The sequence below is a fragment of the Artemia franciscana genome, chromosome 3 (genome assembly GCF_032884065.1).
Source record: "Artemia franciscana chromosome 3, ASM3288406v1, whole genome shotgun sequence".
NCBI classification, from domain to species: Eukaryota; Metazoa; Arthropoda; class Branchiopoda; order Anostraca; family Artemiidae; genus Artemia; species Artemia franciscana.
The window spans coordinates 46,409,954-46,424,432 of NC_088865.1; the positions used below are offsets into that span (position 1 = coordinate 46,409,954).

At 33.5% G+C, this 14,479-nt stretch overlaps 1 long non-coding RNA gene across 4 annotated transcripts in view; it reads right to left on the bottom strand.

Annotated features, from left to right (window-relative positions):
• Positions 1–14,479, bottom strand: part of LOC136025328 (uncharacterized) — a 116,268-nt gene that overhangs the window by 95,058 nt on the left and 6,731 nt on the right. For 3 of the 4 annotated variants that reach the window (XR_010617067.1, XR_010617068.1, XR_010617066.1), the window contains exon 2: positions 7,878–8,104. The exons of the other annotated variant lie outside the window; for it this stretch is intronic. This is a non-coding gene — a long non-coding RNA (uncharacterized LOC136025328). The remainder of the gene's footprint in view (positions 1–7,877; positions 8,105–14,479) is intronic. 4 annotated transcript variants of the gene reach the window in all.

A 14,479-nucleotide genomic window follows, 5' to 3' on the forward strand; every position in this document is an offset into this window, starting at 1 on the left:
TTACCACGAACTGTTTGATAGATTATGAGCAATCGTTCAATATCGTTGATAGAAGGGCTTTAGCAAAGGGGTTATACTTGTATGTTATAATAGACAAGTAAATCAAAGTGACTAGTACTATGTACGAGAATAACACTTTCGCGGTTAGGGTAGGAAATAAGGTTAGCAGCTTGGTTTCGCGTTAAATCAGAAGTTAAGCAGAGTTGCATGCTATGCCCCTTTATGTGAATCATTCTGATGGACTTTATCTTAAAGAACACAGGAAAGGCAATGTTAGACCACGGAATAAAATCGGGAACAAAAACTCTCCTAGAACAGATTATGCTGATGACTTAAGCATCCTAGATGAAAGTGTGAGCAATATTTATGAGCTTTTAGAGGATTAGCGAGTTCTGGGTGCTAGAATAGTTTTGAAAATTAATGTTAAGAAAACCAAGTCACTAAGGCTAGGAATAAGTGAAGATGAGAATGTGATGTTATGAAACGAAAAGATTGATCAGGCAAGCAGCTTCACCTGCCTTGGTAGGTTTTTTAGTAAAGAAGGCGGAAGCAGTAAAGTTGTTAAATGTAGAATAGTCAAGGCTCAGGGTGCTTTTCACAGTTAGAAAAAGTCGGAAGAATAGGAAGATACGTCTACAAATCATGGTTAGAATATTAAAAGCTACAGTGACGACAGTGGTCAAATATTGCTCCGTATGTATGACTTATCGTATTTCAAACAGTAGGCCGTACAAAAAAGTCTAGTTCAATCCCACTTCCTAGGGCTATAATGAGATAAAGTTTGAGGTGGTAAGGGCCGGTTCTGTGGATGAAGGATGACTGATTTTCGATGATTGTCCTTTTCACCGAACCGTTTAGCGATAAATGGAAAGCAGGTCGTCCGCAGTTAAATTGGGAGGATGTCATAAAGAAAAATTTAAAGGAAATGAGAACTTCCTGGAATGGTGCAAAAAGGGAAGCAATGAACAGATTGGGATGGAGGAGGAGCGTGCCTAACGGTGTCAGCCTCAGGTGGCTTGGTGCTCTGGTGAAATATTAGTAGTTGTAGTAGTAATAAAGTTTTCTTTCTGTTTGCTCCGACAATAGCGGGAAAGTAGAACATTTTAAAAGTTCTGTTTAAGGATTAATTTTAAAGTTGATTCTTATATAAGTGCTTTTTTTAGAATTGCTCTTCATTGCACCATTGTAAAGTACCGTAAGGCACCAAAAATTGTATTTTTTCTGCTATTTCTGGAATTGATTGGCTTTGAGACACCACGACTGAACTATTAAAAGCTCCATGGTCGAAAAATTCGAAATAGGGGTTTGCACCCCCTCTCTTGAATAACCACCCTTCCATCCCCTTAGTAACACAAAGCTCAAAAGTATATTTTTAAAGTTGCAAAAAATTGTCTAAATTTCATTTAAGAATATTACCCTTATTCACATTTATCTTATTGTTGAAAGTTCCTTCCGAAGAAAGTTCGAAAAACAACTTCAAATGCTAACCAGTCTTTTTGTTCTCCTTTTTATCAAACAGTTCGTGGTAACGAACTGTAGTAAGGAGCGACCCGGCTCAATAGTAACCAAAACTCTAAAAAATTGAACTTTGATATCAATAGCTACATCAAAAGAATCGCATTTTAATGCTGATTTTAAATATATAAGTTTCATCAAGTTTAGTCTTACCCATCAAAAGTTAAGAGCCTGAGAAAATTTGCCTTATTTAGGAAAATAGGGGGAAACACCCCCTAAAAGTGGTAGGATCTTAACGAAAATGACACCATGAGATTCAGCGTATCAGAGAACCCTACTGTAGAAGTTTTAAGCTCCTACCTACAAAAATGTGGAATTTTGCATTTTTTGCCAGAAGACAAATCATGGGTGCGTGTTTATTTGTTTGTTTTTATTTTTGTTTTTTTTTTTTTTCTTTTTCCCAGGGGTCATCGTATCGACCAAGTGGTCCTAGAATGTCGCAAGAGGGCTCATTCTAACGGAAATGAAAAGTTCTAGTGCCCTTTTTAAGTGTCCAAAAAAATTGGAGGGCATCTAGGCCCCCTCCCACGCTCATTTTTTTCCCAAAGTCAACGGATCAAAATTTTGAGATAGCCATTTTGTTCAGCATAGTCGAAAACCATAATAACTATGTCTTTGGGGATGACTTACTCCCCCACAGTCCCTGGGGGAGGGGCTGCAAGTTACAAACTTTGACCAGTGTTTACATATAGTAATGGTTATTGGGAAGTGTACAGACGTTTTCAGGGGGATTTTATTTTGTTTGGGGGTGGGGCTGGGGGGGGCTATGTTGGAGGATCTTTCCTTGGAGGAATCTGTCATGGGAGAAGAAAAATTTAATGACAAGGGCGCAGGATTCTCTAGCATTACTATAAGAAAACAATGAAAAACAAACATGAAAACGTTTTTTCAAATGAAAGGAAGAAGTAGCATTGAAACTTAAAACGAACAGAGACTATTACGCATATGAGGGGTTCTAAAAATACTTTAGCATAAAGAGCGAGGTATTTAGGAGGAGATAAATACCTTGCTCTTTATGCTAAAGTATTTTTAGTAATTTCAACTATTTACTCTACGGCCTTTCTGATTCAGGGGTCATTCTTAAAGAATTGGGACAAAACTTAAGATTTAGTGTAAAGAGCGAGGTATTAACGAGGGTACAAACCCCCTCGTATACATAATAAAAATTTAAGGTTATGAAAGTTTGTTACGTAAGTTAATTCTTAAGTTACGTATATTTTTTACTAATAAAAACGTTCATTAAAAATTAAAAGTTCTAGTTGCCTTTTTAAGTAACCGAAAAATTGGAGGGCAACTAGGCCTCCTTCTCCACCCCTTATTTCTCAAAATCGTCTGATCAAAACTAAGAGAAAGCCATTTAGCCAAAAAAAGAATTAATATACAAATTTCATTTTAATACTTTATGTGCGGAGAGCCAAAACCAAACATGCATTAATTCAAAAACGTTCAGAAATTAAATAAAAAAAAACTAATTTTTTTAGCTGAAAGTAAGGAGCGACATTAAAACTTAAAACGAACAGAAATTACTCCGTATATGAAATGAGTTGTCCCCTCCACAATCCCTCGCTCTTTACGCTAAAGTTTGACTCTTTGCCACAATTCTACTTTTTAAAACAATTAAAAGCTTTAGCGTAAAGAGCGAGGGATTGTGGAGGGGACAACTCATTTCATATACGGAGTAATTTCTGTTCGTTTTAAGTTTTAATGTTGCTCCTTACTTTCAGCTAAAAAAATTAGTTTTTTCTTTATTTAATTTAACCTGGATTGATGTTGCACTGAAAATTTTTAGGGAAGTTTTTGGGAGGTCATCTAAAAGGTAATGCTTACATGGCGTGTTTTTTTATAAATTTTTCTGGATACCACCGTAGTAATCTGTCAAATGGCACAAACAGATTGGGGTTTTTATATGATTTCTGGAGTGGAAAGGTCAGGAAGTATTAACTGTGTAGCCTGGGAATTTCCATTGTTGCAAACCTTCAATTGGATTTTTACAATCCTCCTCTTGGGCATATTTCTTAATGGTCCGATCAGTAAGTGAAACATAAGAAATATAGTTTGAAAAGAAATGAAAAGTGAAAAATTGATTCAAATTCAAAGCTTATTGAGGGAGGATACATGCTACTTATGTTTACCGTTGCAATAACAGTCAATTATCAAAAAAAAATGAAACATAAGAAAAATAGTTTGAAAAGAAAAGAAAAGTGAAAAATTGATTGAAATTCAAAGCTTATTGAGGGAGGATACATGCTACTTATGTTTACCGTTGCAGTAACAGTCAATTATCAAAAAAAAACTGTGGCAAATTGGAGAAAGAGCTTGAAACACGGACATGCCTACTTTATTTCTCCTGCATTAGAGTGGCATTACAGCATTGTAGAAGTTTTAAATAAATAACCTATCAGTTTTCACAATTATGTTTTTCTTGCAGAAATTTTCCACAAACTAAGGTTTTACTTGACAGGTAGTTTTCACAATTAGGGTTTTATTTCCTTCGCCCCACTGGATTAATTGATTGCTCGCTTTGACTTGACTGAACCTGCTTTGCCTGAATACCTAAATGATGAAGATTATTGATTTAACATTCAAAACTATTACTACAGTAATAACGGCTATCATCGAAGTTTAATTTTTAGGAATTTCTCGAATCTGTAAAATTTTAATTTTTGTTTTATACCTCTAAGAATTCCTTCACCCATAAATGGATTCATTAATTGGTTGCTCGCTTTGACGTGACTGAACCTGCTTTGCCTGAATTCCTAAATGATGAAAACTATTGATTTAACATTCAAAACTATTAAACTATTACTGGACATGCAATGTTTGACAGGTCGGAAAAAAGTCCAGAAACTGGGATGAGATTAAGACTTTTTGAAAATATATAAATATAGGGAAATACCATGAGTAGATTTATTTTAAATCTTTCTATGGAAATATGTTGCATCAGCTGTAAAGCAGTAATTTTTTTGGCTTCAGCTCTCTTTTCTTTCATAAGAATTTAGATTTTTAAAATTAATCTGTGTCAATTTCAACGGTCAGAAAATCTAATTTTAAATCTAGTCATTTTACAAACAAATAAGTATTTTGATATACTGAAAAATCGAAATAAACCTGGAATTTGGTGAATAAACATGCGGCAAAAAGTAGATAGGATTTTGGAATTATATCATGTTTACCAAAACTTGACAGAGATTTGGATTTCTTAGATATCAATCACAGGCTACGCAAACAAAAGGATTTTACACTAATGATGGGACACATCAGAAGGTCATTGCTATAGAGTGATAAGATCAGTCAAATTTTCCTTGCAACTCAAATAGTCGTACATGAATCAATTTTCATCCTTTCATCAACAATCATTCTCTTTTCGTTTTCAATATAAAGCATTTCTTTTAATGAAACATGTTTAGCATCACTAATTAGCCAAAGGATTGGAAAATATAGGAATAATACAATAGGTTAAACTATGTGATATTAGAAATACAGGAATAATAGAAAACAGATTTTTGCTGCACTACTCACTGAATAGCAGTGGCTCCATTGAATTTTTCAGTCTTACATTTAATTTGGGTACTTCTATGATATAAACCCTACCGCTCTAGCTGTTCATGCATTGACACACGGTAGGAGATATATCATACAAGTAGCTTTCATTTTTTTACTTCATTTTGGTTTAATTTTGTAACTAGCTAAGAACGTGTCAGAAGACAAGCATTAAAAAAGAAAAAAGTCATAGCTTATTTTATTTAATAAGGACAAGGAATTTTTTTCTTAATTTCTCTTCATTTCACCGTGGGTTAAGGACTAATGAAGCGATACATTTATGTTCTATCATTACTTGGCTTAAAAGTAAAACTAATAATACAGATTCAAACAGGTAGCCTATTTTCTTTTAAGAATGGAGAAATAGCAGAAATATGCCACCACCTACTCCAGAGCATAAGGTGTGTTTGGTTGAAATAAAGCCAATGTGCTTAAGAGTTACGAAGTCAGGTTACGTTAATAATTATGTAGACTAGTCCGACTCATCTGTTAACAATAATACACCAATCAAAAGTCAATTTTGACTTTTAGGGACCTCACGTAAACCAGTACAACAAATCTACATGGACAATCTGATGCACAACATCAAAAGTGGTATCTTCCAAGATCTTCGAATTATTACTTATTATTAGAGTGGACTATATTTAAAAAGAAAGAGAAACATATTAACGGATAAAACTATTAAGTAAGACAGCAATGAAAAAAAAATTTTTTTGTTGAAAAAAAGCTCATTTATTTAAATACTAAAAAAAAGACCATTTTTATAAATACTTTCAAATTTTTCTCGACAATTAAAGTCTTAGTTAGAAGTTTTACCGATTATTATATTTTCGTTTGATTTAATTATAGACAGAAAAGCACTTAGTTTGATCATAATAATTACATGGGTTGGAGGCCATCCGATAACAACATGAGCTGTATTTTGAGAAACATATTTTAGACTGACACAGCACCTTGTTGAAAAATTAAGCACATTAGAGCTATTATTGCATTGTTCAAACAATTTCTACTTTTACTACTCAATAACCCTGCGTTGCTTGGAGTTCTATATAATGGTCAATTAACTGTGCGTGTTGCCAAATTTTAATTTGGTAGTTCTTCATTAAATCCTTGTACCACCGATTACACCCCAATCGCTTCAACAAACATAGAACAGTCTAATTTTGACAGTCTTCCGCTGCTACTTGGCGTTTTGTATCGTAAAAGCAAAATTTTGGCCCTGAGTCGTGAAGGACACTACCCACAGTTATTTGAAGGATACATTTAAGTTTTGTACTTTTGCACACACAAATCCCTTGACATTGCCAAAGACAAAAGATTGTGATTCAAGTCGTGTATGAATAAGAGCCTTCTGATCTTGCATAAAGCCAAAAGTATTCTACTAGCCACCGTCTTTCCTTTAATAGATTTAAACAGACCCTTCAACAAGTCAAAATGTCAAGTTTCAGCTCAATTGGTATATTTTTAGGAAGGTATAAACAAAAAAATGAAGCACTTCAAGCATCGATAAATTCTAAAAAAAAGTGAATTCTGATCATGATTGCAGCCATAGCTGTATTCTAGTAAAGAGTGAACTACCATTGGGAAGAAGATTTTAAAAATACAACTTACCAAAAAAAAGTGTAAAAATACACAAAAAACACAAGTTGTGGCTGATTCAGGAATAGTAAGCACTATTTCGATTAGTCGCAATAGTAAAGTGTGTCTCTTGACAAACTTACAAGCGTTTTGAAAAAAATGCCTGAAGGCTGAGGTCCATGGAAAATTAAATCGAAATTCAACAGAAAACACACAATTGAATCCATCATAGTCTGAAACCCTATGCAGAGCTCTTTGAGTCCTTGTCAGTAGGTGAAGTTTTAGGCTCTTTTTAAAATCTTTTTAAGACTATTAGTAATTAAAAAAAGTGCTTTTCTCATGAATTTCAACAATAATAATAATAATAATAATAATCTATTTTTAACCACTGCACAAAACAATGCGAGGATAGTGGAGTAAAAAGAGAGAAAACAAAATAAACATCAGAAAAGAAAATAACACAAGAATTGAAAACAACACATAAGTTTAACAAAATTAACAGAACAAACAGATGAGAACAAAGGTACAAAGGTACATTACAGTAAGTACAAAAAATTCAACAAAGAAAAAGGTCAAAAGAACAAACGGATGAGCCCATGATACGGGGTAAGTCTTAGATATGCTTGTGCCGATAACTTATCATGAAACTCCTATAGTTTTGCAGTTATATCGGGAGCTTTGTATTTCCGGTATAAAACATTTTGTTTTCTATATCTGATAGTTTTTGCATCCTTGTTAACTGGATCTGAATACGTTGACAGAGCATTCTCGGCTCAGAATTCTAGAAATAATTGCCGTCCCTATTTGGCACCCTTGGTTCAAGTATCATGTAATTTATTTTACGTTTCTACAAATACGTCAAGTAATTTTCCAACTGGAAGACCAGTTAAAATTCCAGATGTTTACTGTGGTTGAACACTATCTTGTTGGATTAGGACATTTTTGTTTTCTTGGCTTAGGGTCACCTAATTCTGTTAAAAATTTTGGATGCGAATGAGTCTAGAAGGGACAAACTGCGCAGCCTAAGTACTTTCACTTCTGGGCGGCTGTAAAGATACGGACGAGGATCGCGTTAAAAAAATCAGTTAAACAACAAGTTTTTTCAACTGAAAGTAAAGAGCAACACTAAAACTCAAGACAAACGGAAGTTATTGCGTATATGGTTCTCATTCAGTTCTTAGCGGAAATTGTTTTAAGCTTTCGGTTAAAAGGGTATTTCGCTCTTTAATAGGTTCCAATCTTACCTGAGGTGGCAATCCGACAACAATGGCATAAGCTATGCCTTGAGGCGCGACTGTGATACCAACAGATAATCCAGCGATGCAATAGGCACGATATAGCTTTGTTTGTATTTTTCAACCCATTTCAGGATAGGAAGCCGTTTGTATAAGGTTTTCTTGCGAAATATTTGTTTTGACAATCGTTTATAGTACGGCTCTTTTGGAACATGTGGGAATTTATCTTCAGGAACCTAAGTAATAAAATAAATGAACTCGTGCATATATCTATATTTAAATAGATTAGATTGACCCTGTGGACGAAATAAAGGAATGCGATGAAGTTATTGAGAATTCTTAGAACGATTGTATATTTCTCTTCAGAATCCTTAGCATGTGAAATGTTTTAATCGACAAGTTATGATGATTCAATTTACAAGCCCCTCAAATTGTTGTTTTTGGTCGTTTGTCTTTCCTATGGTAAAAAAAAACGAATAAAAATGAGAAAATTTTATTTTGTTTCATACAGATAAATTGATTCTCTTATGAAATATTGTTATTTTTCTTTTTTAATTTCCCTCAAATTAACCTTATTTGCTTGTAGTATTTAGAGAACTTCTTTTCAAACAGTTCGTGGTTACCAACTGTTAGTGAGGAGCAACCCGGCTCAATAGTAACCAAAATTCTAATAAACGGAATTTGGATACCAATATATACATCAAAAGTATTGGCTTTTAATGCTAATATTAAATATATAAGTTGCGTCAAGTTTAATAGTACCCATCAAAAGTTACGAGTCTGAGAAAATTTGCCTCATTTTCGAAAAAGGGGAAAACATCCCCTAAGAGTAATAAAATCTTAATCAAAATCACACCATCAATTCAGCGTTTCAGAGAACCCTGCTGTAGAGATTTCAGGCTCCTCTGGAAAAATGTGGATTTTTGTATTTTTTGTCAGAAGAAAGGTTCAATCGGGTTTAAAGATCGAAAGATCGCGGATGCGTGTTTATTTGTTGGTATGTTTTCCCAGTAATCCTAGAATATCGAGAGACGGCTCATTCTAACGGAAATTAAAAGTTATAGCGCCCTTTTTAAATGACCAAAAAAATTTGAGGGCTACTAGGCCCCCTCCAACGCTCATTTTTTCTTCAAGTCACCGGATCAAAATTTTGAGATAGCCATTTTGTTCAACATAGTCGAAAAATCTAACAACTTTGTCTTTGATGACGTTTTAATCCCCCACAGTCCCCAAGGGAAGGGCTGCGAGATATGAACTTTGCTCATTGTTTACATATAGTATAGATTATTGGGAAGTATACAGACGTTTTTAGGGGGGTCTGTTGATGGGGGAGGGGGGTATAGGGTCAGGAATTGCGTGAAAGGATCTTTCTATGGAGGGATTTATCATAGGGGAAGATAATTTCGATGAAGGGGGCACTGGATTTTCCAGCATTATTTAAAAAAAAACAAGTTCTTTCAATTGAAAGTAAGGAGCAACATTAAAACTGAAAATGAACAAAAACTATTAAGTATATTATCCGGTTCGTCCCCTCCTTAATACCTCACTCTTTACGCTAAAGTATTTTTAGTAATTTCAAAATAACTATTTATTCTAATTAAACGGTCTTCGTGATTCAGGAGCCCTTCTTAAAGAATGTGAACACAATTCGAACCTTAGTGCAAAGAGCAAGTATTGATGAAGGGAAACCCCCCCCCCCCATATGTTTAATAAAAATATACGAAAATAGAAGTTCGTTACGTAAGATAATTCGTAAGCTACGTATATTTATTACTAATAAAGACGTCCGTAAATAAAATTAAAGGTTCTAGTGGCTTTTAGTAACCAAAAAATAAAGGGCAACTAGGCCCCCTCCTCCACCCTTTTTCTCAAAATCGTCCGATATTGAGAAAGCCATTTTGCCAAAAAAAAATCAAAAATCAATATAAAAATTTTGTTTTAATTATTCATCTACGATGAGCCAAAATCAAGATCTGTATTAATTCAAAAACGTTAAATTAAAAAAAAACAAGTTGTTTTAACTGAAAGTAAGGAGCGACATTAAAACTTAAAACGAACATAAATTATTCCATATAAGAAAGGGGCTGGCTCCTCCTCAACGCCCCGCTGTTTACGCTAAAGTTTGGCTCTTTCTCACAACTCTGGTCTCACAATCCTGGTTTATTTTCATGTTTGTGACCATCCATTTCTGGTTGGAATCTATGCTGCAGAATGACGAAAAAATAAATTAAACGGAATGCTATTGAGATCTATGACTCAATAATTTACATCGTCTGTCTTTTCGCTTTTTTTGGGATGATTGAACAACATTTTTCAGTCTTATGGGAAAGTCATATGGGGGAAGGAATTTCGTAAGAAAAAATACAGGTAATTTAAACTCAAGTTATCGGAAAACTATCGGAGAGTATGGGAAAAAATCATGAAAGCTGACGAACACTTCGTCTCGTCAATCGATTGCTATAGCGTTCGTTTTGAGCCGCAGGAAATTTCCCTTGAGAATCGAAGCAAATAACATTAAAAAAAAAAAAAAAAAAAAAAAAAAAAAAAAAAAAAAAAAAAAAAAAAAAAAAAAAAAAAAAAAAAAAAAAATTCGATGAGTGTAGAGAATGAGTGTAGAGAGAGTAGATAAGGAAGATGATTGTCCAAATTTGTAACTAAAGCTGTCTGTAACTGTAATTTCTAATTTTTTTTTCTTAATGTTTTCCAAAAAAAAAATGCTTAGTGAAAAAGGAAGAGCCGTATAAAACCAACGATGTGTGGAAAAACGGTCATGCAATGATTCGAATACAAACGAACAGAAATCACTATCAGTAAATAAATGAAATTTAATAAGGAAAAGAAGTCAAAATGAATAAAAAATTCAAATTTAACACAAAAATAAATTGTCGAAAACAGAAAAATTGCCACCTCTCCCTGAATCTTTTAAAGTCCAGAGTCTTTTAATACTTTATCGAAAAGGATTTGTATTTTGAGCAGATTATTTATGTTTTCCATATCATTAAAAGTAACCAAGAGACATAATAAGGCCAATCACGGCTTAAAAGAAAAACTGGTGCCCCTCCCCTCCGTATCTAGTCCTCTAAACGGCTTTAGTATAATTTGTGTTTTATTTAAAACAGTTTTAATGTTAACAATGTCTGGTTTCTGGTTGGCAAAACAATGACATAATAAAGAAAATCATATTATTAATAATAATTACTAAAAAGGACTAATAGAACTAGATTGGTTGTTAAAGATTTATTCCTGAAATTTTGGACAATTTTTGATTTTTGAATATCACACTACTAAAAAAGAATATGTTTAAAACATATTTTGTTCTAAACAAGGCAAAAATGATGACGGTCCGATGATGACGGCTCAATATCTATTGTTTTCTCCTTAGATATAACTATTTACTATAATTCCTTTTCATCTAGGTTTGAATGGTCGTCAGAGTTTATTTCAGTTCATTTAGGTTTCAATATAGATTTTTTTCTTTGAATTTCTTTTTTTGGTAAAAATTTTGAAATTTGTTTCTCTTCATTTAATTGACATAGTTTCAATTTTGGTTATTATTACGAATATTTGTAAAAGGTATTAAGTGCATCTGCCTAAGACATTAAAATGTTGGGCTGCAATTTAAACTTTGGACAAGATTTGGGTTTTCAGTCAAAATTTTTGATCAACAACATTTTTGTGATACAGATTCTTAAGAATAGCTTACAATACAGGTCTTAGACAGATGAGAAAGAGAGTTATGTGCTGAGGAAGTATGAATTCAAAATATATGTTATGTCAGGTCTTTCGCAAGACTAAGGCCATCCTGACCTCTTATCTTGATTAAATAAAAAAAAACTACTTTTTTTTTAACTGAAACTAAGGAGCGATATTAAAACCTAAAACGAACAGAAATTACTCTGTATAGGAAATGGGCTGTCCCCTACGCAATCCCTCGCTCTTTACGCTAAAGTTTTTAATTGTTTTAAAAAGTGGAATTGTGGCAAAGACTCAAACTTTAGCATAAAGAGCGAGGGATTGCGGAGGGGGCAACCCATTTCATATACGGAGTAATTTCTGTTCGTTTTAAGTTTTAATGTCGCTCCTTACTTTCAGTTAAAAACTAGTTTTTTTGTTTAATTTCTGAACGTTTTTGCATGTTTGATTTTGGCTCTCCGTACAAAAATTTTTAAATGAAATTTGCATAATAATTCTTTTTTGGCTAAATGGCTTTCTCTTAGTTTTGATCAGACGATTTTGAGAAATAAGGGGTAGGGAAGGAGGCCTAGTTGCCCTCCAGTTTTTCGGTTACTTTAAAAGGCAACTAGAACTTTTAATTTTTAACGAACGTTTTTATTAGTAAAAAAGGTAGGTAACTTAAGAATTAACTTAAGTAACAAACTTTTATATTCTTATATTTTTGATTAAATATATGAGGGGGTTTGTCCCCTCGTTAATACCTCGCTCTTCACACTAAATCTTAAGTTTTGTCCCAATTCTTTAATAATGAACCCTGAATCAGAAAGGCCATAGAATAAATAGTTGAAATTACTAAAAATACTTTGGCATAAAGAGCGAAGTATTTATCTCCTCCTAAATACCTCGCTCTTTATGCTAAAGTATTTTTAGAACCCCTCATATGCGTAAAAATCTCTGTTCGTCTTAAGTTTTAATGCTACTCCTTACTTACAATTGAAAAAACTTTTTCATATTTATATTTTCATTGTTTTTTTTTAATAGTAATGCTAGAAAATCTTGCGCCCTTTTCATTGAATTTCTCTTCCCCATGAAATTTTCCTCCAAGGAAAGATCCTCCCACATAGCCCCCTCCCCTCAACCCCACACCCAAACCAAAAAAATCCCCCTGAAAATGTCGGTACACTTCCCAATAACCATTACTGTATGTAAACATAGGTCAAAGGTGGTAACTTGCAGCCCCTCCCCCAGGGACTGTGGGGGAGTAAGTCATCCCAAAGACATAGTTATCATGGTTTTCGACTATGCGGAACAAAATGGCTGTCTCAAAGCTTTGATCCGTTGACTTTGGAAAAAAATGAGCGTGGGAGGGGGCCTAGGTGCCCTCCAATTTTTTTGGTCACTTAAAAAAGGCACTAGAACTTTTCATATCCGTTAGAATGAGCCCTCTTGCAACACTCTAGGACCACTTGGTCGATACGATGACCCCTGGAAAAAAAACAACAAACAAATAAACACGCATCCGTGATCTGTCTTCTGGCAAAATATACGAAATTCCACATTTTTGTAGATTGGACATTGAAATTTTTTCTACAGGGTTTTCTGATACGCTGAATGCGATGGTGTGATTTTCGTATGACTTTTATGGGGTGTTTCCCCCTATTTTCCAAAATAAGGCAAATTTTCTCAGGCTCGTAACTTTTGATGAAAAAAGCTAAATTTGATGAAATTTGTACATTTAAAATCAGCATAAAAATCTGATTCTTTTGATATATCTTTGAGCATCGAAATTCCGTTTTTTAGAGTTTCGTTTACTATTGAGCCGGGTCGCTCCTTACTACAGTTCGTTACCACGAACTGTTTGATTCACCACTTTATTTGAAGAAACTTGTACAGAATATTTTTTTTTGTTTAAATAGTTGTTTGGTCTTGAATTTGTTGGTTACTAAAAAGAAAAAAAAAATGATAGTTCCAATTGATTCTTTATTAGTGATCTTGTTTAAATACGTTGTTTGATTCGGTGTGGTGTTCCTCGGGATTACTTTGGTTTCAGGCCCGTTGATTCAAAGTCATACTTTAGCATAAAGAGCTAATGATGAGGAAGGAACAGCTACCTTCATATATAGAATAATTTCTGTTTTCAGTAAAGCACCAATGACACAGTAGGCTTTAGACTTTTACAATGAAAGAAGGAGGGAGTACCCAAACTCGTGTTTGTAAGGATTATTTCCCGTTTCAAGCTTGTCTTGCATATTCAATTTAAGTTTCATTCTAAGATTTATTTATTAACTTATATTAGAGCCTGTTATATGTTTTTTCGCTATGATTGTTTATTTAATTTGTGTTTGTTTGTGGTTTCAATAATTCTTTAATAGTAATTTAAAAAAAAAAAAAAACAAGTTGTTTTATTACCTGATAATAAGGAGTAACATTTAGACTTAAAACGAACAGAAATTATTCCGTATATGAAATGGGCTGTCTTCTAGTCAACGCGTCCCACTTCACGCTAAAGTTTGACTCTTTGTCACAACTCTACTTTTTAAAACAATAAATACTTTAGCGTAAACAGCGAAGGAAAGGGACAGCCCCTTTCACTTTCGGAATAATTTTTGCTCGTTTTAAGTCTTAATGTTGCATCTTACTTTCATTTTAAAATATTTTTTTAAATTTAGTTTCTGAACGTTTTTCAACTAATACACGTCAAAATTTGGCTCACCGTACGTGAAGAATTCAAACAAAATTTTCATAATAGTTTTGGTCAAAATTTGGATATTTGCACATTAATTTATATGAAGGGTTGCCCCATCCTCAATACCTTGCTCTTTACCCTAAGGCTGTTAGCATTTTAAAAAAAGTTTCATATTCTAATTAAATTGTGTTTCAGTACACACCCTAAAAAATTAGGACAATCAGTCAAACTTTAGCCTAAGGGAAAGGTA